Source organism: Schistocerca nitens, chromosome 2 (assembly GCF_023898315.1).
Source record: "Schistocerca nitens isolate TAMUIC-IGC-003100 chromosome 2, iqSchNite1.1, whole genome shotgun sequence".
Classification (NCBI taxonomy): Eukaryota; Metazoa; Arthropoda; class Insecta; order Orthoptera; family Acrididae; genus Schistocerca; species Schistocerca nitens.
This window is the reverse complement of record NC_064615.1, coordinates 1,190,618,828-1,190,642,263: the sequence shown is the minus strand read 5'-3', so window position 1 is coordinate 1,190,642,263 and position 23,436 is coordinate 1,190,618,828. Positions and strand designations below refer to the sequence as shown.

At 42.1% G+C, this 23,436-nt stretch overlaps 1 protein-coding gene across 1 annotated transcript in view; it reads left to right on the top strand.

Annotated features, from left to right (window-relative positions):
• Positions 1–23,436, top strand: part of LOC126237533 (zinc finger protein 879-like) — a 388,958-nt gene that overhangs the window by 147,004 nt on the left and 218,518 nt on the right. The gene's annotated exons all lie outside the window — the stretch shown is intronic.

Below are 23,436 nucleotides of genomic sequence, written 5' to 3'. Positions count from 1 at the left end.
TGTTGGTTATATGTGTCAAATTATGTAACCATGTCAAAGTCTATAAATAAACTCTCAAAGCATCACTGTCCTATAGAATTCGTTTTATGTAGGCAAAACACCCTGCTGTAGCAGGGAAATGGAAGGGAACCACCAGAAAAATGCTCCTATCAGAGCACAAAAAAGGCGAACATGTTCCTCTTTAAAAGATTCTGATGTAAAAGTGGATAACTAGCTGCCTCAGTCCTCATTCTACCTTCCTCGCCAAAATTTTGGCGTGCAAACACTTTGACATTTTTTGTGCTGGAGGAGAAGAGCAGAGATACACTAATGATGAAAGATTTTGGAGACAGTGCCAGTAGAAGAGAAAGAGAGGGAGTCAGTGATGGTGGGAGAGAAGAAGCGGCAGTGAAAGAGAGAGAGAGAGAGAGATGGGGGAAGATAATAGCCAAAGGAAGAGGAGATATTGATGGTCAGTGACAGACAGTGGCAGTAAGAGAGAGAGAGAGAGAGAGAGGGAGAGAGAGAGAGAGAGAGAGGACAAAATAAAAATACAGGTGAGTAGAGAGCATACATTGACTTGGGTGGTCTCAACTTTGCCAGACTACAAACTTTAACATTCAGATATAGTGGAGATTGCATTTTGGACCAAAATTTTAAAAAGTGAGTATAAGGGAAAAATAAATTTGACCCCCTGACCCCCAGAATGTTTGTGCTATGGAGATATGGTGGAGACAGTGGTAGTGTGAGAGAAAGATGAAAGGAGACCGTGTAAGTGAGGGAGGAGACTGATGGGAGATATATATATATATATATATATATATAGATAGAGTGACAGTGAGAGGAAGTTGCTGAATATGAAGGCTTAACCACAAAACGAGAGCGGCTAAAAGGTTTAAGAATGTGAATATCTTGCGTGCCACAATTTTTTGTTAGGAAGGTGGAATGAGGATTGAGTCATCTGGTTCCCCACTTTTGTGTCAAAATCTTTTAAAGAGGAACATACTCACCTTTTCTATGCTCCAACAAGAGCATTTTACCACTGCTATGTTATTATAGTTGTGTCTGCCTTTTCCAGTATCTTCTTTTATGATGTCCACACTACTTTGTATTTATTTTCTGCATTAATTGATTTTTTCCTTCTTTTTTTTTCTCTTTGGTGACCAATTCCCTCCTGTATATTTCTTTTATACCTGTGATAATAATTTAGGATTTGTGGATTACGGTAGTGCCTTTGTAAACAATTGAGAAATTTAAGTCTCTGGGAGGACTTGCAATCACCCACAGTTGTCCATCTGTTATCCTTATCTGCTGCTGTTGAAGTGGCTACATTTGGAAATATCTCCTCAAAAAATAATTTAAAAGCTATGCAGAATTTAGTGAACTTAGCACCCACAGTTTTTTCTGTGTACCGTGTACGATTTAGCAATGTCCTAGAAAAAAGTTATGTTCTGACAAGATACTTTTGTAGGCCTGCAACTTTGAATGTTTTACCAAACGTACCTTCGGCTTTATTGCCTGACAGTAATGGTCAGAAAGGCCAAGATCTCTTACAAATACTTCAAAATTTTCCCTGTTGATATCTGTATGTACATCATCCAAGACTGATACCATAGTAGCAGTGTTTATCATTCATGCACACCAAAAGTGGTCAAAATGTTTAAGAAATTATTACTAATTTCACTCTCAACACCTATGTCAATATTAATGTCTTCGTGTAATATTATGTTAGTTTTGGGGACTGGAACTCTTTCCAGGACTTTAGTTAAACAGTGTCCTCAATACCACTAGGTAGCAGTACACACACAGAATAACTAACTTTTTATGGGTCTCTGTTAATTCAACAGTCACAATTTTAGAATTTTTATCCACACTGATTGTGATAAGATTTTCTCTGGTTTTAAAATGTGTGCCACCTCTGATATAAGTACACAGTCCCCCACCCTATTGTAATGGAACCCATGGAGAGAGCCCCCATCCAGAGTAGGTGGCATCATGATGTATGAGCTGTGAAGGAAACAGATGGAGTTATCTCCTGCTGGTGGCCACATGACCCCAACTACCACTATGGAAGCAAAGGTCTCACGGAATGTTCCCTTCCCTGTTCTCCTCGGTCACAAAGCCCAAACATAGAAGACAAGTTCAAGGAAGTGTCAGCCATCTCTAAAATGAAAAATGGGTCCATTTTTATCAAAACAGTATTCCCTGCCCAGTCATGGGACCTGCTCGCTTGTAACAAGCTAGGTGACATATTGGTGACTGTCACTCCCCATAATGGTCTACATATGACTCGGGACATTATTTTCCACGAGACGTGCTCTTGCAATCAGATGATAAACTACGCACAAACTTGGAGTGATGGGGTGTACACTTTGTATATCATGGCCGTGGGGGGCTAAAGGCAGTAGGGTTCCTACTGGTGCCTTCATCTTGGCCTTTGAGGGCATTCATTTCAAGGTGATTGTATACCGATGCAATTTGAAACTATATGCCCCCCCCTCCCCCCCTTAGCCCCATACAGTGCACCTGTAGAGATTGTGGACAACCACTGCTTGCTAATGCTCCTTGTGCTGCACCCCCCCCCCCTCCCACGTCCCCCCCCCCCCCATCTGTGTCAGTTGTGGGAAGAACCATTCCCCCTGCTCGCCAGATTGCAGTGTTTTTCAGAGAGAGAGATCAAAATACAAGAATGTGAGATGCTGCACCGACTAACTTATCAAGAGGCCAAGAAGAAGTGTGAGTAGTTGCACTCAGCATGTATAATAATGTCATATTGTCATATGCTATAGCTACGATGATGTCGCCCCCTTTGGTGACGGTACACTTCCTACTGTGGTACCTCGAGGCTCTTCGACTGTACTCTCCTTATGCTGCTCCCCCCCACCCCCCACCCCAACTCCAACTACAGACACACCAGCCAGTGGCTGAGGGTGTCGAAGCCTGCCGATCACAGGGCTTTGCGATCATCGTCATTACCTGAGAAGGAAGCCCTCACAATTATCCAAATCCTCCAAGGAGAGGGAAGATAAGAAAGAAGCCTCCAAGAAAAAGGAGATTTCGGTGGCCCCCTTGCCACCAGATCTCACCTGTTCCATTCTTGTGTCCGAGGCAGAGATTCTGGAGGCCCCTGAGTCCCCAGGTTGCACCACATAATGGAACCCAGAACCTATATGTTTCAATCCATAACCCCTTCAGTTTGTGGCAGCAGGTTACCCAAGGCCATAACCAACCTTCTCGGCTCCTTCATGGCCTCACAGTACATCAACAAAATTATTCTCCAGTGGAAATGTAGCGTTTTTTCGACCACCTAGCTGAGCTGCGACATCTTTTAAGCACTTACCCTGCCTCCTGTACTACCCTTCAGGAGACTTGGTTTCCAGCAAAGCAGACCCTGGGCCTTCATGGATATGAGGAATATTATAAGAATTGTGCTAACTGTGACAGTGTGTCAGGCAGAGTTTGTACATACGCTCTGGACCCTATATATAGCAAACTTGTGCCTCTTCATACACCTCTGAAGGGAGTGGCAATTCGGGTAAGGTCATTTCAGGATGTTACCATTTGCAATGTTTACCTTGCTCCCGATGGTGAAGTGTCTCAGACCAAATTGTTTGCATCGATTTCTCAGCTCCCCCACCATTCTCAATGTATGGTGCTTTCAGTGGGTGCTGTTGTGGAAAGGAACAGTGGTCACTGTCTGTGATAAAGACCTCGAAAACTTACTGGCACAAGTTGACTGTTAACTCTTGAAAACTGTTGCACCCACACACTTCAGTGTGGTGCATGGAACTTTCTCAGCCATTGACCTTTTCATTTGTAGCCCTAATCTTCTCCCATCCAGTCACTTGAGAGTCCTCGATGACCTATGTGTTAGTGACTTCTTTCCTATCTTCCTGTCCCTCCCTTAGTGTCACTTCCCTGGACTCCTGCCATCACAACTAAGTCATCGGCATATGCAAGACTGCTTATTTTGTGTTCACATATCTTAATCTCACCCAGCCAGTCTATTGTTTTCAAGATATGATCCATAAATAATATGAGCAACAGTGGAGACAGGTTGCAGCCTTGTCTTACCCCTGAAACTACTCTGAACCATGAACTCAATTTACCGTCAACTCTAACTGCTGCCTGACTATCCATGTAAATTCCTTTAATTGCTTGCAAAAGTTTGCCTCCTATTCCATAATCTCGTAGAGCAGACAATAACTTCCTCCTAGGAACCCGGTCATATGCCTTTTCTAGATCTATAAAGCATAGATACAATTCCCTGTTCCACTCATAACACTTCTCCATTATTTGCCGTAAGCTAAAGATCTGGTCCTAACAACCTCTAAGAGGCCTAAACCCACACTGATTTTCATCCAATTGGTCCTCAACTAATACTCGCACTTTCCTTTCAACAATACCTGAGAAGATTTTACCCACAACGCTGATTAAAGAGATACCTCTGTAGTTGTTACAATCTTTTCTGTTTCCACGTTTAAAGATTGGTGTGAATACTGCTTTTGTCCAGTCTGATGGAACCTGTCCCGACTCCCAGGCCATTTCAATTATCCTGTGTAGCCATTTAAGACCTGACATTCCACTGTATTTGATGAGTTACGACTTAATTTCATCCACCCCAGCTGCTTTATTGCACTGCAATCTATTGACCATTTTCTCCACTTCCTCAAATGTGATCCTATTTCCATCATCATTCCTATCCCATTCTACCTCGAAATCTGAAACATTACTGATCGTATTTTCACCTACATTGAGCAACCCTTCAATATGTTCCGTCCATCTGCCCAAGGCATCCACAGGATTCACCAGCAGTTTTCCTGACCTGTCCAAAATACTTGTCATTTCCTTCTTACCCCCCTTTTGAAGACTGCTAATTACACTCCAGAATGGTTTTCCAGCAGCTTGACCCAATGTCTCCAACCTGTTTCCAAAGTCTTCCCAAGATTTCTTCTTGGATGCTCCAATTATCTGTTTGGCTTTGTTTCTTTCTTCAACATAACTTTCTCTGTCTACCTGAGCTCTAGTATGTAGCCATTTTTGATACACCTTCTTTTTCCTTTTACAGGCTGCCTTGACTGTGTCATTCCACCAAGCTGTTTGCTTCATCCTACTTTTACACACTACTGTTCCAAGACATTCTTTAGCCACTTCTAGTACTGTGTCCCTGTACCTTGTCCATTCCTTTTCCAATGACTGTAATTGACTACATTCAACTAACTGGTACCTTTCTGAGATCGCTGTTATGTACTTGTGCCTGATTTCCTTATCCTGAAGTTTCTCCACTCTTATCCTCCTACATATGGACCTGACCTCCTGCACTTTCAGCCTCACAATCCCAATTTCACTGCAGATTAAATAATGATCAGTGTCATCAAAGAATCCCCTGAATACACGTGTGTCCCTCACAGCCTTCCTGAATTCCTGATCTGTTATTATATAGTCAATGACAGATCTGGTTACCCTGCTTTCCCAAGTATACCGGTGAATGTTCTTATGTTTAAAAAAGGAGTTTGTGATTACTAAGCCCATACTGCCACAGAAATCCAAGAGTTGTTTCCCGTTCCTGTTGGCCTCCATATCCTCTCCAAATTTACCCATAACCTTTTCATACCCTTCTGTTCGATTTCCAATCCTGGCATTAAAATCACCCATGAGCAGAACACTGTCCTTGTCCTTTACTCTAACAACTACATCACTGAGTGCCTCATAAAAACTATCCATCTTATCTTGATCTGTCCCTTCACAATGCGAATATACTGACACAATCCTAATTTTCTTGCTAGACACTGTCAAATCTATCCACATCAGTCGTTCGTTTACATACATTATTGCAACTACGCTGGGTTCCAATTATTTCCTGATGTAAAGCCCTACACCCCATTGTGCTATTCCTGCTTTGACTCCTGACAGGTACAACTTGTATTCTCCCACTTCCTCTTCTTTCTCACCCCTTACCCGAATGTCACTAACAGCTAAAACGTCCAGCCCCATCCTACTTGCAGCATCTGCCAGCTCTACCTTCTTCCCAGAGTAGCCCCCATTGATATTAATAGCTCCCCATCTCATTACCATTTGTTTGCCAAGTCGTATCTTAGGAGTCCCTGGTTTGTCAGTTAGGGGTGGGACTCCGTCACCTCCAAAGGTTCGAGGCATTTTGCTCTGAGTTGCCAGCATCATATTTAAAGTACCAGGGAAGCAGGTTGCTAGCCTTACTTGCCACGAGTCCCATTGGGTTTTACCCCTAACGGCTGAGGGACTAACCGGCGGATTTGGTAGTCTCTGCCGTATGAGCACAAAGGTGACCACGACTCAGAATGTGTCCGAGATGCCCAGCCTTATTCCAAAGTAACTGGTATCCCGACTGTCAGGCCCACTTACTTGGCCACTCATACATTGCCCGTGGTTCATGAACTAGGACATGACTACAGGAACCCACACCATGAACCACAAATGTCCAGTGATGGAATAATCGGAGTGATATTTCTTGAAGGCATGGTGACTACTGAACGGTACGTGAAGGTTTTGGAAGATGATTTCAACCCCATTATCCAAAATGACCCTAATTTCAACAAGATGTGGTTCATGCAAGGTGGAACTTGATCCCATCGAAGCAGGAGAGTGTTAGATGTTCTGGAGGAGCACCTTGGGGACCACATCCTGGCTCTGGGGTACCCGGAGGCAACTGGCATGGGCCTCGATTGGCCATCATATTCTCCAGATCTGAACACATGTGATTCCATTTTGTGAAGTGTACTGCAATAACACCCAAACGATTGCTGAGCTGAAAACAGCCATTCAGGAGATCATCAGCAGCACAGATGTTCCGACATTTAGCGGGTCATGCAGAATTTCGCTATTTGTCTGTGCCACATCATCGCCAATGATGGCAGGGATACCTTATAGTTCGATAATTGTTACCCTGTAAATGCAGGCATATATGTTATATACATTTAGAAAAAACTTCACCATTTTAACACTTGTAGTTCTTTTGAGAAATGTACACATTCAAAGGGTGAAATAGCATTGGCAGAATAGGCATAAAATTGCCCCTGTCTCCTCTTAAAGAGTTAAAAGAGTTCACAAGAAGTGCCCACACTGAAGTGAAGAATTGAAATGTGTGCTTAGGTGTGAATCTCAAGTACACAGGATGTCTCACCAACTTTGCCACCTCACATATTTCTGAAATGAAACAAAATATGAAAAATGCAGTTGGCCAGGGATGTACATATGACAGACTGACACTCTGGGCAGGAATGCACAATCCATAAATGTAAACAAACATCACTTTCAATACAAAGCTACATTTTTTAAAAATGGCGCACATATATTTTTGCTACAGAAATGAAAGCTAGAGGTACAGTTAGCGATGGCACACTTGTCTTCATTCCTCTAAATCTCGTACCTTCTGAAATACCTAGACTTTAAACGATGGCAACGGTGCCACAGTTTCTGTCATAACGTGCAGGGTGAGGTTTGTCTACTGCAATATCAGGACAGTGCAGGCAACATGCATTACAACAGAAACTGTGGCAACTTTTCCGTTATTTAAAGTTGTTTAAGTATTCCAAACAATGGAAAATCCAGGATGGAATGTAACAATACGAGAGAAGAAAAGTTGCTGTTCACCATATAGCGGAGATGCTGAGCCGCGAGAGGCACAATAAATTGTCCACAATTGTGTGAATCTTTTTATTGTGCTTATCGCGGCTCAGCATCTCCGCTATATGGTGAGTAGCAGCTTTCCTTCTTTCGTATTGTTTAACTATTCCAAAAGGTATAAGCTTTAGAACAGTGAAACCAAGTGTGTCATTGCTAATTGTACCTCAGTTTTCATTTTGGTCAATAAAACATATATATGCTATTCAAAAAACGTAACTTTGGGTTGAAAGTAATGTTTGATTACTTGTAGGGATTGTGCATTCCTGCCCATTATCTGAGCACATAGATGCATCCCTGGCCAATTGCATTTTTCACATGTTGTTCATTTTGGAAGTGTATAAGATGACAAAGTTTGGTGGGACATCCTGTATATAAAACATTGTACCTTCTAGAATCATATAGAAGCTTCTATTTGTCAGAGACACACATGTAAAGGAAATTATGTTTTCTGTTTAAAATTCCCAGAAATATAATATAAATAGAAGATATTTATATTGTCACCATTCAGTAATTGTAAAAGGTGCCACTTATAAAGGACAGTGTTTATATGTAGTTTCTACAAAATATAGAATTTTTTATGAAAACTTTGGTTTTGGAACATAATGACAGTTTTCCATTTACCAAACAATAAATTTACAAGAAATGTTATGTAATTATATTTGGAAAAATATTCAGTCTGTCTGGCATTTTTTATGAATGATATCAAGAGAACATAAAAACTAGATTCCTTTTTGCATTGGTAAACTGTTTTAAATCTAGGTCATTATAAAGTGAAATTTGTAGCATAGCTAATTTTCATAGCACAACATTATCTCAAAGAAACATGTGAAAATGTTATTACATTATGGACAAATTTGGAGAGAGAGAAAATTCTATAAATACACCAGTGTATCGCATAACTATGTGAGAAACATGAATCTCATACACTGCAGCCAAAAATCAGAATAAACATTATCAGAAAGATGGTGGTATCTGAAACTTCTGTTAACCCAAGACATTGCCGTAAATCTTCGCGTGTCATAACTGCCTCCATTCATTCTTACCAACTCTTTATGGCTTCATCCAAATGTGTTTTTAGGCAACTGATCTTCCTTTCCCACTTCTCTATTAACATATTCATGCAGCATATTCTACAGTAACAAGAGAGAGCCTCAGTGACACTCCAAAAGTTCTCCCTGCAACACCACATCATCTCCCCCCCCCCCCCCTCCCTCCCCATAGTGAAACCATGTGCTACAACTCCCACAACTTACTTCCATATGACAACTCCCACAGTTACCTCTCATGGTCAAATAAAATACCTATAGCAGAAAAAGATTTATCAGACTGTCGTAACAGAGCACATGCTGATAATCATAATGTGGTTTTGATTATTAAACAGAAGGAGGGTAGCTTTGAGAGGGTTTCTCCCTTTTACATCCACAAGGGTCTTGAGGGTATTGCAGGAACACTGAAATCTGTGAAGCGACTGCGCAGTGGGACTCTGTTAGTTGAGACTTCTAGTTCCTGTCAAGTCGCTTCTCTTCGGAAAGCAACCTGTCTCGGAGAGTATGTTATGGAGACCTAGCTCCACTCCACTTTGAATTATAGTAAGGGTGTTGTGACATGTAGGGACTTGGTGGATATCTCAACAGACGAGTTAAAATCTGAGTGGGCTGACGAAGGTATTCTTGGCGTGCAGCATATTATGAAACGAGTCGATGGGGATCTCGTCAAATCTGACTCGTTTATTCTTACGTTCAGTTGCCCGAGACTCCCAGAGCATGTTAAAGGAGGGTTCTTACGTTTGCCAGTACGACCGTATTTCCCCAACCCATTGCGCTGTTTTAAATGTCAGCGCTTTGGACATACTACGTTGGGGTGCAATGGGATAGCCACTTGTGGTAAATGTGGTCAGCCTGCCCATGAAGGAGCCGATTGTTCATCGCTTGTGAAGTGCGTGAATTGCTCTGGGAGTCACCCTGTCTGGAGCCGGGTCTGCCCCATCTATCTCAAAGAACGGAAGATACAGGAGATCAAAACATCCAAGCGCATCCCCTATGGTGAGGCCAAGAAGCTCTTTAAGGCCATGCAGCCTCCTATGTTTACGACATCTTTCGCTTCCGCTCTGAAAAAACCGGTACAGTTGGCCACTGTTGCTACGCAAACGGAGGTTGCTAGTGTTAGCACTAATACCTGCGTTTGCCAGTGCACTTGTGCTGCTGCGGTTGTTTTGCAACCTGCGGCTCTCCCCGCAACGTCGGACAAGGCTGTGGTTGCTGACATTGGGGTACTTCCTGCCTCTTCCCATATGGCGCCTTCTGCCCAGGCGAGTAAAGCTCCAACTGCTGACAAGGCTCCGCATTCTAAGCCCCCCAAGACAAAGACGCCAAAGGTGAATGTTTTGCCACCTGAGGAGACTGGTCAGGGTCGGTCCGATGACGAGGCCATCGTACTGTCTGACATCTCCCGTGGGTCGTCATCGGAGCTGATGGACATTGATGTCGACCGGGGGTGATCTTCTCGCCCCAGGAATAAATCTCCAGCCAGTACGGGCTCTCCTCCAAAACACAGAGGCAGGGTGAAAGTTCAGCCACCCTGATCACTGGCTCCCATATTACAGTGGAACCTGAATGGGTTCAGGACACATGTGGCCGAATTACAACTCCTTGTACGAGAGTGCCCTTTGTGCGTATGTCTCCAAGAGACACATTTTCGGGCCACTGATGCTCCTCCTTTATGGGGCTATACCATATATCGGAAAGATGATCTGACAGGGGAAAGGGCAAAGGGTGGTGTTGCGGTTTTTGTCCGTGAAATGCACCCCTCATCTGAGCTCCCTCTCGTTACAGACTTGCAAGCAGTTGCAGTTGACCTTCTTGTGTGTCGGAGGCTCACAGTCTGTTCAGTTTATTTACCGCCTCAGGATGCAATAGACTCTGAGGCTCTCACAGACCTTATTAGCCAACTCCCCCGCCCATTTCTTCTTCTGGGGGGACTTCAATGCTCATAATGTCTTATGGGGCTCTTCGACTACTTGCCCCAGTGGTCGCATTCTGGAAAGTCTCATGATGTCTGAAGAACTGTGCATCCTCAACTCTGGTGCTCCCACTCATTTCTGTACTGCTTCTGGGTCGTCATCAGCTATTGACCTTTCCTTTTGCTCTCCAGCACTCACGGATTCTGCTCTGTGGGAGGTTGCTGCTGACCTCCATTCTAGTGACCACTTCCCCCTTTGGATTCGCCTCCTGGATGAGGCTATGGCATTACCAGTGCCGCCCCGGTGGCACCTCTGCAGAGCTGACTGGACAGTTTTCAGCCAACTGGCTGTTTTGGAACACCGTGCCAGCGTCCACGAATGGGTAGACCTTGTTACAGCCGTGATCTCCCATGCTGCTGAATTCTCAATCCCACGGTCATCCGGTCATCCCAAGAGGCGTCCTGTCCCTTGGTGGACCACTGAGTGCCGCTCAGCCATCCGAGCCCGCCGTGCAGCTCTGCGCCGCTTCAAGTGCCGTCCCTCAGCTGACAATCTTGCGGCCTTTCGGGTGGCAAGGGCCAAAGCGCGGCGAGTGAATAAAGAGAGCAAACGACGGTCATGGCAATCGTTCTTGAACTCCATCTCCCGCTCCACTAGTTCTATGAAAGTATGGGAAGCCATCAGGAGGATTTCCGGGAAACTCGGCCAGCTACCTGTCACGGCATTGCTGCATCAGGGAATTCTCCTCACGGCGCCAAGAGACATTGCCCAGACACTGGCCATGCATTTTGCGGAATCTACCGCCACTATTAACTGTGATCCAGATTTCTGCCGCTACCGCACTGCCATCGACAGGGGTCACTTGGACTTCGGGTCTCCAAGTTCTGAACCCTACAACTGCCCCTTCACAATGTGGGAACTGGATTCGGCGCTGTCTGTGGCTCATGATACTGCGCCTGGTCATGATCAAATCCGGTACAGCATGCTGCAGCACTTGTTACTGCCTTCCAAGGAAGTTCTCATGAATTGTTTTAATATGATATGGTTATCCGGCACGTACCTTGACTCATGGAGGGAGTCGATTTTGATTCCCCTCCTCAAACCGGGGAAGGACCGAACGCATCCCAGTAGTTATCGGAGTATTGCTTTGACGAGCTGTGTCGGGAAGACGTTGGAACGCATGGTCAACCGTCGCCTGGTTTGGCTGCTCGAGACCAGGCAGCTCCTTAGCCCCTCTCAGTGTGGCTTTCGGAGATGTCGTTCAACTATAGTCAACTTGACCCTGCTTGAGGCGGCCATCCAGCAGGCCTTCCTACGTAACCAGCATTGTCTAGGTGTATTCTTTGATATTAATAAGGCGTATGACACTACTTGGCGCCGCCTTATCCTCAATGAACTCCATCAGTGGGGCTTTCGTGGCCGTCTCCCCATCTTCATTCGGTCCTTTCTTTCCCACCGCCTCTTTCGATATCGGGTTGGTACTGTGCTTTCTGATTTGTACGTGCAGGAGAATGGTGTTCCTCAGGGAAGCGTTTTATGTGTCACCCTCTTTGCCGTCGCCATTAACAGTATCGCGTCCACTATCCGGAGTCCTGCCCAATGCTCCTTGTTTGTGCACGATTTTGCTGTTTTCTGTTCTTCCTCTAGTCTTGTCACTGCTAGTCGGCAGTTGCAGCTTACGATAAAACGATTAGAGGCATGGACTGCGAAGACGGGTTTTACCTTTTCTGCAGAAAAATGTGTGTGTGTTCATTTTAATCGTTCTCGATGTCTTTTTACCTCCCCTGAATTCCGTCTGAGGGACACCATTCTTCCTTTTAGAGACACTGTGAGGTTCCTGGGCGTCACTTTTGATTCCAAGTTGTCGTGGTTGCCTCACCTTAAAGACCTCATGGTGCGGGCCCTGAAGGCATCATTTTGAAGTGTCCGAGCCATCGGTCCTGCGGAGCAGATCGGGCGCGTCTGCTGCAGTTTTATAGGGCTTTCGTCCGATCGCGTCTTGATTATGGTTGCACCGTGTATGGGTCAGCAAGGCCTTCGAATCTGAAGATTCTTGACGCAGTGCACCAAGAGGGTATCAGGCTGGCCACTGGTGCCTTCCGCACCAGTCCCATACCCAGCCTGTGTGCTGAGGCAGGGGAACCGCCGCTCGCCATCTGGCGGAAACTCCTCATGGTGCGACGGGTGTGTCAATTCCTTGCCTGTCCTACCTCCCCTGTGTACCCTACCGTTGCCCGACCGCCTATGGAACGTCTCTTTTCCAGTCGTCCCAGGGCAACGAGACCATTTGGGATTCGTGCCAAGCATTTGCTTGCGTCCCTTGGTGTGGAGCGTGTGGCCCCCCAATGACTGGGTTTTACTCGTCTCCCTCCCTGGTTGCTCCAGAGGCCCAGCGTTCTTTTAGACTTGTCGGAGTACTGGAGGAGCTGCACTCCTGCGTTTGTTTTTACTTCCTTATTTTCCGATATTTTACACCAGCATCCGGACCGTGTACCAGTATTTACGGATGGCTCTAAACAGGGGGACTCTGTTGGTTGTGCTGTTGTTTTCCCTGATCGAGTAGTCAAGTTATGGCTTCCTGCGGTGTTTACCATCTTTGATGCTGAATGGTTTGCGATCTTGCGGGCGTTGGAGCAGATGAGATGTGTTCCCAGTCTTAAGTTCCTCATCTGTTCTGACTCCCTGAATGCCCTTGAGACCATGGAACACTTGTACCCAGCCGATACGCTCGTCCAGAACATCCATGATACCCTACTCCACCTGCAATGGCAGGGGAAGGAGGTTTCTTTCTGCTGGGTGCCGGGGCATGTGGGTATTAGCGGAAACGAACTGGCAGATGTGGCTGCCAAAGATGCATGTTCCCTCCCTCACGTTGTTGACTGTGCCGTCCCCCTCCATGCTGTTACCTCCTTCCTGCGTTTTCGTGTTATGCGTCAATGGGAAGAGGAGTGGCTGGCAGTCGGTGAAAATAAGCTGCGTCTGGTCAAGGCCACCACGCGGCCATGGCGTACGTCCTACCAGTCATGCAGGCGGGATGAGGTTCTCCTCACTCGCCTCCGCATCGGGCACAGTCCCTTAACGCATGGTTTTTTACTCCTGCGGGAGGACCCCCCAATCTGCAGTGCTTGTGGCGTCCAGATTACTGTCCGCCACATTTTACTTGACTGTCTTTTATTCTCTGACCAGAGGGCGGTGGTTTCTTTGCCACCGGATTTGCCCTCTATTTTGCAAGACGACACAACGACTGTGATTAAGGTCTTGCGGTTTTGTGTCCTATCCAATTTGTTGCCTCGGGTTTTAGGGAGAGGGTTTTAATGTGCTGCTGGGTGACTGGCTCACCCGGGTTTTAGGTAAGAGGTCCGCCAGTCACGATTACCTCCTTGTTTCCCTTCGTTTTCTGTTCTCTTTTCCTTGTGTTTCCTTTCCTTTTTTAGTGCGTTTCTTCTCCTCTTGTTTTGCTTCTGTCTGTGAGGATGTGGAACTGCGTCAGGTCTGTGTCTTTTAGCCGTTCTCCTTGTTTGCTGTCCGTCTTAGTCCCTTCACTGCATCTGTTCCTGTTTTTATGTGTTTGGGCGCTGATGACCACGCTGTTTAGCGCCCATAAACCTCAAACACACACACACACACACACACACACACACACACACACACACTATAGCAGAAAAAAAAGGCATTTAATATAATGAAAACTATAAGATGTAAACAAAAGTCAGACCTAGATAATGACTTTCAGAAATTCAGTCTCCCCTGTCGATAGCATTTACTACTTCACATGAATAGAACGCCATTTGTGTTTCTGAGAATAATATTTTCTGAATCTGTGCCAGCCATATGTCCATATATTGTTTTCTTCGAGATATTTCACAGTATTGGAACAGCTTATATATTTCTGTAATCCTACTGCAGGTTGATGTCACTGATATGGTTCTATAAATCAGTGGATTACTTATGTTTTCTTTCTTGTGTATTGGTGTGACCTTTACTGGTTTCGAGTCATTACGTATGGTATGGACCTTTTGTCGAGCAAGCAGTTGTCTATGATTGCTAAAGATTAAGTTATTTCACCATCAGTGGAGTTATAAGTAATTAGTATGCGGTCTGGAGCAGAAAACTTGCATTAATTGAAGGACCTAAGTTGTTTCTCTACACTGAGGTTATCTACTTCAGAATAACTCAAGTTGTGAGTTGTTCTTGATTCAAATTCTGAAAGATTTACTCCATTTTTTTTCTTTAATGAAGGAAATGCAGAAAAATATGTTTAACAACTATGGATTAATGGCACTGTCGTCAGAAGCAATGCCATAGCTATCGTGCATTGAAGGTATTGATTATGTTTTGCTTCCAGTATACTTCACAATGACCAGAATCATTCTGGATTTTCTGTCAAATTTCAAGACAGTTATGTTGGGCAAACTATTTAAAGCATCTGACACCAATGTGTGTGCTAAATTTTGAGCTTCCATAAAACATTAACAATTTGGGGATTTTTCATTCCTTGGTATGTCTGTATTCCATTTGCGTGCTTCTTTTGCTGCATGTTTATATTTTCTGTGAAAAACTTCTGGTTACTTCAATTTATCCAGGTCCTGTCTCCTTAATATTCTACCTTTCTGCAATTTTTTCAGTTTTAATATACAGTCCATAACCAACGATATATGGTCAACATCGACACCTGCCCCTGGCTATATCTTACAGTTTAAAATGCAGTTTCTAAGTCTCTCTCATACTATTACACAATCATTCTGAAACCTTCCAGCTCTACCAGATCTTTTTCATGTCTATAGCCTTTGTACATAGTTCTTAAAGCAAGTGTTAGCAATGATTAAATTACACTGTGTGCCAAATTCTACGAGGTGACTTCCCTTTTAGTTCCTTTCACCCAGCCCATAGACTATTTGATAATGGACAGTCAAATGAAAACAAATCAGATGGAAATAAGTTAGTGAACTCTTTATTATTTCAAAAGTAATTGCCACAAACATTAAAACATTCATCCCACTGTGAGACAGGAAGATCTGTGCCTTCATGGGAAAATGTTTGCAGTTACCTACAGAACTGTGATTGTACTGAGGCGTGCACCTCTTCATCTGATGTAAATCGGCAGCCACGAATGTCTTTCTTCAGGACTCCAAAGATGCCACGAATGTCTTTCTTCAGGACTCCAAATATGCAGAAATCACAGGGAATGAGATTGGTACTGTATGGAGGATATGCGAGAGCTTACCAGTGAACCTTCTGCAGCCTACATGAAACAAGCTTGGTAAGCTGTGGATGGTGAATATGCTGCAGAAGTTTTGCTGGGAAGCCATTACTCATCTTCTGTACAATCCTGATCTCCTCTTATGTGATTTCTCTGTTTTTTGGAGCCCTGTAGAAACACATTTGTGGCCGTCAATTTGCATCAGATGTAAGAGGTGCGTGCCTGTGTACAACCGCAAACATTTTACCGTAATGGCATTGACCACCTTTCCTCACACTGGGATAAATGAGCAAACAGTTATGGCAATTACTTTTGAAGTGATAAACAGTTTACTTACCTTTTTTTCTTCGTCTTGTCTCGTTATCATTTGTCTTTCCCTTTTTCTACGGTTGAATTCCAGTCCCCCCATCACAATTAAATGTTACTTTCCCTTAAATATCTGAATTACCTATTTTATCTCTTCATGCATTTTTTTCAATCTCAGCTTCATGTGTGGAGCTAATTGGTGTAGTATCTTGACATGATGTCAGGGATGGTGGCTTCATGTCTGTCGTGGGTACGATCATGCATTCACTGTGCTGTTCGTAGTTGCTTACCTGCATTTCTATTTTCTTATTCATTACTAGCCCACTCCTGCATTACCCCTATTTATTTCAGTGTTTGTAACCCTTTATTCGCCCTTCCAAAAAATGTGTTCTTCCTTCCGTCACACTTCATTAACTACCACTATATCTAACTTCAACCAATCCATTTCCCTTTTTAAATTTTCTAATCTACATATCTGATTAAGAAATCTAACATTGCACACTCAGATCCATAGTACGCCAGTTTTGTTTTTCTTGATGACAAAATCCTTTTGAGTAGTCCCCACTTGGAAGTGTGAATAGAGATCTAAATTACATCTGAAATATTTTACCCAAGAGGATGCCATCATCATTAAGTAATAGAGTAGAACTACATATGCTCTGGAAAAATAATGCCTGTAGTTTCCCCACACCTTCAGCCATTTGCAGTATCGACACAGCAAGTCTGTGTTCGCTAATGTTATGAAAGCCAGATTCGTCAGTAATCCAGACTGCAGCTACAGAAAATCCTGTTACCCCTAGACTGCAGCTACAGAAAATCCTGTTACCCCTCTTCAGGAATCATTAGTTTGTCTGGCTCTCCACAGATTCTCCATCTGTTGTTGTTGCACGTATGGTACCGCCATCTGTCTCGTTGAGGTATACAACCCACACCAACTCAGCAATGTCCACTGTTCATGGGTTTATAATTCTGTTTTCATTATTGTGTGTTGGTGTGACCTGTGCAAGTTTAGGTACAGATCTTATGCTGGTGAGTTGCTGTATGTGATTGCTAAAAATGGAGCTATTTCATCAGCGTGTTTGGAGACTTGATTGTATTGCCTTAAGTTGCTTTGCCACACTGCGGGGAACAAATTTCAATTTCTAAATTACTCATGTTGTCAGCTGTTCCTGATTCAACTTCTGGAATATTTACCACATCTTCTTTGGTGAAGGAATTTTGGAAAACCATTTTTTGTAACTCTGCCTTAATGGCACTGTCACTGTTAATGTTAAGATTGCTATCACACATTGAACGTATTGATCGTGTATTACCGTTGGTATGTTTTACATATAACCGTAATCTCAATGGATCTTCTGCCAGATTTCGAGACAGAGTTTGGTTTGTGGAAACTATTAAGAAGTATCTCACATTTAAGTCCATGCTAAGTTTCAAGGTTATGCAAAAAAAACCTGGTCTTGGTGATTTTGCATTCTTTTAAAACTGACTTTTTTTTCATTAGTTCAGCATCAGTGTCTCAATTTGTTTTGTACATCATGGAGGATCTGTTCCATCTCTTATTAATTTACTGGAGTGAAACTATCAGTTTCTGTCAGTAGTATTTCTTTTAATCCAAGCAACATCTGGCCAGCACGTAGTTAGTAGTTTGTAAGGAATGGAAACACTCTTAAGAAGGTGTTAAGTTAATTTTTAAAGTAGATATATTTTGCATTTATTTTTCAAATGATGGAAAATCCAGGATGGAATGTAACAATATTTTGAAAAGGAAAGTTGCCACTCACCACATAGCGGAGATGCTGAGTTGCAGATCGATACATCAAAAAGACTGTAAAAAAATAAATAAATAAATAAAAAATAAAAAATAAAAAAAAAACTATTGGCCAGTAAGGCCTTTGTCAAAAATAGACGACAACAAATTCATGCAAATGCAGCTCACACGCACATGACTGGAGTCTCAGGCAACTGTAGCCACAGCAGTATGGCTACTGTTGCCCAAGACTGCAGTCGTGTCTGTGAGTTACATTTGTGTGTGTGTGTCTGTGTGTCTGTCTCTCTGTCGTCTATTTTTGATGAAGGCCTTACTGACCGAAAGCTTTTTTTGTGACAGTCTTTTTATTATGCCTATCTGCGAATTGGCATCTACGCTATATGGTGAGTGGAAACTTTCCTTTTTCATAATACTGTTGCATTTATTTTTGGCAAATTTGGCTATTACAATATTCAGCTATGCCACGATGAGGTTGTGATCACTAATACATGTACCCATCGTAGAGCTGTCTATTTGCTCAGGATTGTTTGTCACCAAGAGATCTAGTATGTCATTGCAACCATTTACACATTGTGTGGGCTCCTGAACTAATTTCTGAAAATAATTTTCGGAGAAAGCAGCTCATTTTCAAATATTTATAATGATGATGATGGTCACTCCATTTTGAGATGTGGGCAGAATCATTCGTGTAGGCAAAGACATTCCCACACAGACATTCCCACACAGACATTCCCCCCACTGATTTCTGTTTCGGATGGGTCTGCACATTTTTCCATTTTGTAAGCAAAATTTTGTCTGGGGGATTTCTAGATCTGATATTTTGATAACATTGTTCATATGCCTCAATATTTTGTGTAGTGAAATTTATTGACAAGAGAAACTGAAAATTAGTTACGTGAGATAACATCATGTATTCAAGAAGATCAAAATTATTTGCAAACAGTGATTGTTACAAGGCCTTTAAGAACAGCTTTTCAGTTATTCAACAGAACAAAAATTTTACTCTCACATAAATGGGGTCTAGATTTTATCATAACCATTACTAGTAGATAATCTGTTAATGTTATCTGTTAGGTTATATAAAACTAACAATTCTGTAAACACTGAACTGACTTAAAATTAGTGTTTGCATAAATATCTCTGCTCTTAAATGCATTAGAATATGGCAGAAATGTTTCTGAACCATAGGATTGCAGCCCTAACACTGTCACTACAGGCGATTGCTGGCCTCTGGAGGACACCTTGTCCAGCAGTGGTAAGCAAGCCGTGTGTTGGATGTCTAGTTTCAAAGTACAGGAGCCGTTGGCCACCCTGAATTGCTAAGCAAGGCACGGCTTGCTCTTTTGACACTCTTTGTATAACTAGAGTTACCAGATTATATTGACAAAGTTACCGAACATTGCCTGGTGAAAGTGTTTGCTGAGCTGAGGGTGAACAAAATAAAGCAGTTAGTAAACATTAAAAGTTATATTAATTGTTGCTGGTTACAGCTTTCAATGAATTTTGTTACATTTCATTTTGTGGTAAAAGTCAGAGCACGTGTGAAATTTCGAATTACAATGAATGCCGAATCCTGCTTTTACTATATTGACACTAAATTTGTTTGTGGTGCGACACCATAAATGGTTCATGTGGCTGACGAATCTTTTCGCATAGCCTTTTCTGCATGGAACTGCCATTATCAAATGTATATCTTTTTTATGTTAGGCATTTCTTTCCCATTCAAAAATTTTTCAATGAAAGGAAGTTTGTGGATGTAAAAGCTTGACTATGTGATTGTTCCAAAGTTGTAATTAGTACGTGTATCTCTTCATGTACACTATTTCTGTCAATGGCTTCTTCAGTACCCACCACCTTTGATGCTTGTATACACATTTTTAGGTCAGATACGTGTATGAAACACTGTGCAAAATAAAATCAGAATGCAACGGCGTTCAACCCTGAGGTTCAACTAATAAATCTGTGTGCAGCATAGGCTGACAGCTGAAAGCAGTGAAACAGAGAGATGGACAATACAGCGGCCAGTCGAGGTAACAAATGCAGCATGCGCCAGCTGCCAACACCCCACCAAATGTTTAATGACTTGATTTTCGAAATGAATAAATATATTAGCTATACGGAATTATAAAAATACCGAACCTCTCAGACTTATATACCGAACACTGAACATGGGCCTGAAATACCAAACGGTTCAGTAAAACAATAAACACCTGGCAACTCAGGTACAACTGATGCAGGTACACCACCAGTGGGCAAAACTCGTTACTGCAGCTGTTGCATATTGTACATATTTTGTTACTGAGTAATAAGTATGCCACAAGAAACCGAGTACCATTTCATTACTGCCTGAAACATTTCATTACTCATACATTTCCTCCCTCGCACATAGTTCATGTCTGATGTGGGCCAAATCGGTAGCTTCCATATTCCTCCAATTCATTGCCCTCAGTGGACTCAGAGAGAGAGAGAGAGAGAGAGAGAGAGAGAGAGAGAGAGAGAGAGAGAGAGAATTTTTGGTACTCATACGTCTTCTTCTCTGTATGTCTCCATGCAAACTCTGTAGTTTTGAAATTCCGTCAATTTCTTATTCTCAGTGTGCAATGTCAATTGTGCCAAATACATTTTGACACTCACCACATTTTTTTTCCCCCGCACGCAGCTTGTGTTTAGCTCTGGTTGTGTCAGTGGTCAGTGGTCAGTGGTTTCCCAATTCCTCGCTGCCAAATACATTTCATCGACCTGTGAATTCAAACACCATATGGCACTGATAGATGGCATGAATGACTTGTACAGGAACTGTATGTCTCTGACATAAATTAATTTGGTACCTACATCTCTTACAAAGTATTCAGAGTGATAATAAAGTTAAATTGTGATATGAGCTGATGGGAGACATTCATTCTGTTTTATGATGCCTCTTTATTCCTACTATTCATACAAGTTTATAATAATAATAATAATAAATTTAGTGCATTTTCTCATTGTGTTGTGGACAAGAAGCAAATGGTATGATTTTTCTCTGAAACAAACTAGGAAATAAAGCCAAGTGTGATTTGTGTCGACAGTCCTATTCATTAAAAGGATGTGCACAACAAATTAAAAATAATAATAATAATAATAATAATAATAAAAACAAGTAACAGATATGTGTCTCAACAGCACGAGATACATACAATACTGCTGGAGAGATCGGTGTTATGCTGATCACGTGTCTCGTAATCACGGATGGCTCCTCGTACTGCCTTGTAGGCAGCAGTCGGAACAGGCTTAAGACTTAATGTGTGAGTGGTGTTTATGTTTCATTATCACAGCCCTACTGGTTGTGTCTTGTCTCTGTATCACTGTGTCGAGTACACCAGCATGTGCACCTGCACGTTCTAGGGTATCTTCTTAATGCACATGTTATCATTTATTGGGGAAAGCACAAAAAAGCACACTTCTAACATAAGATAATCTGTAAGTTTTTCATGGTTTAAAACTGTTGATTACTTTTCCCAAGATCTTAAAAATACTGTTTCATTCCAATCTTTATTTTTTTCCTTACAGGAGAAGAAAATTATGTTAGGCTGACACAAATCCGGAAATATTTATTACCACATTAGAACTCATTTTCTACAGCTCTTCACAGTGTGCTAATCATAAGAATGCATACAGCATGAAAATCCTCCTCAAATGAAATGTCCAAAATGGTCTTCTTTATAAAGTATCATGACCCCTGTAAGAAGAGTAAGCATATTTGTGTGACATGCTGAGTTAGCATTCAACTTTCAAAATTATAATAGCTTCACTGTTATTGGACGTAAATTACTTTTTTCTGAAGTATGTTTTGTTCACAGGTTCATTCTAATATTTCTTAGATTGAAAAGAGGCACAATGATTCAATCTTTTTGTAGTAAAACTTTCATATTAAAGCATTTTGTAATCTATTTATGTAACCATAAGAACCATAGATATGGTAACACTGCCACACAGCAGCGCTTGTTAATCTCTATTTGTAGGTCTATTGTTGTTTACAGAATTCTAATTTTTTTTCAGATGCATTCTCACTGAACATTTTTCAAACAAAAAATGTTGAAATAGTGTGTAATATTCTGTTCTGTTGTAGTATTGTAAGCCCAGAGATATTAGTAACTTGTACTATTTTTATTGTATTTTATTTGGTTTCCAAACCAATTTCACCAGATCTTTTCTTAAAATTCACTGTCCAGTTAATTTTCATTTCAAAATAAACAACTTCAATTAGTCATGATAGCACACATGAAAATAACAAAGAGCCAATATTTGTCTGTATATATGCTGTCTTGAAAATAAAGGTCCTGAAATGCAAAACATCAGTAATACTTTTTATCTCACAAAACTTCAAGCACGTTTATTTTCACAACATATCAAAACTTTAAGTCCTGTAATAACATTTATGAATGAGCAAGTTTGGTTCAAACATATACTGAACTCAGAAGAACATTTACATAATCAGTTACTTTTTACACTATTAGGACAATGGTTGCAGAACAGAGCATAGATGCAGGATTCTTCTCACAGTACATGGCTGTTAATTCAGTTAAGATTTTATCTGGTGGTGTGAAATCCCTGTGCTGCCCAAAGGGCATCTGCCAGCTCTCCCTCTTTCCCTAAATTGCTCCAGACAAATGCCGGGATGGTTCCTTTCAAAGGGCACGGCCGACTTCCTTCCCCGTCCTTCCCTAATCCAATGAGACCGATGACCTCGCTGTCTGGTCTCCTTCCCCAAACAACCCAACCCTAACCTACTGCAAATCGACGTTAGTGATATGGGCCAGCTCTCCCTCAATCTCTGTGTCGCTCAAAGAAGTATACAACAAACACTTTGTAGTTCTTATTTTAAATTGCTCCTGTTGTAAAAATTATTAAAATGTATAAAAAAAAGTGTAAACATATCGTATGATGTATTGTGGGGGTGATAAAGCTACACAGTGGTGCATCATCATACGATGTACCACTACAGGTACAGTTAAGATGTCGACATGCCGCCACACTGAATCCCCAATGCACTAATTGTATACAGTTTCACAGCCCTCCACAATATCGACATGGAAGTCATGTGATCAACATTATTTCTGCAGTTACTTGTATTATGCTGACACTAGGATGATTGTCAGCTTTGTGAAGAATTGCCTTGCCTAATTGCAGTGTCCTGATCCTTCTGTGTCTCCCATAGTTGGAATCAGTGGCCTTAAACATCCCAAATCGCTTCAGACATAATCCTGTCAGGACATTTGTGTCTGAAAACTTTTCCCAGTACAATCTTTGAATGACATGCCATTACTATAGTCTAATACAAGTATCAAATGGCCTGCTGCCAACTTCGCATTTGTATAGGCCTACACTTCTGTTGCACTGTATCGAAAACTGAGACTGTGGTGCACTGTAGAAAATGGATATGTGCTTGCCAAATCCACAATGATCACTTAACACCTGATGCTAAATGTAATATCCAGTTCACGGACAAAAGGAGAATAGACAGTACATCTTTCATAAAGCCACACAAAATTAATAAGTTTGTGCATCACACTGGATCTTCTACCT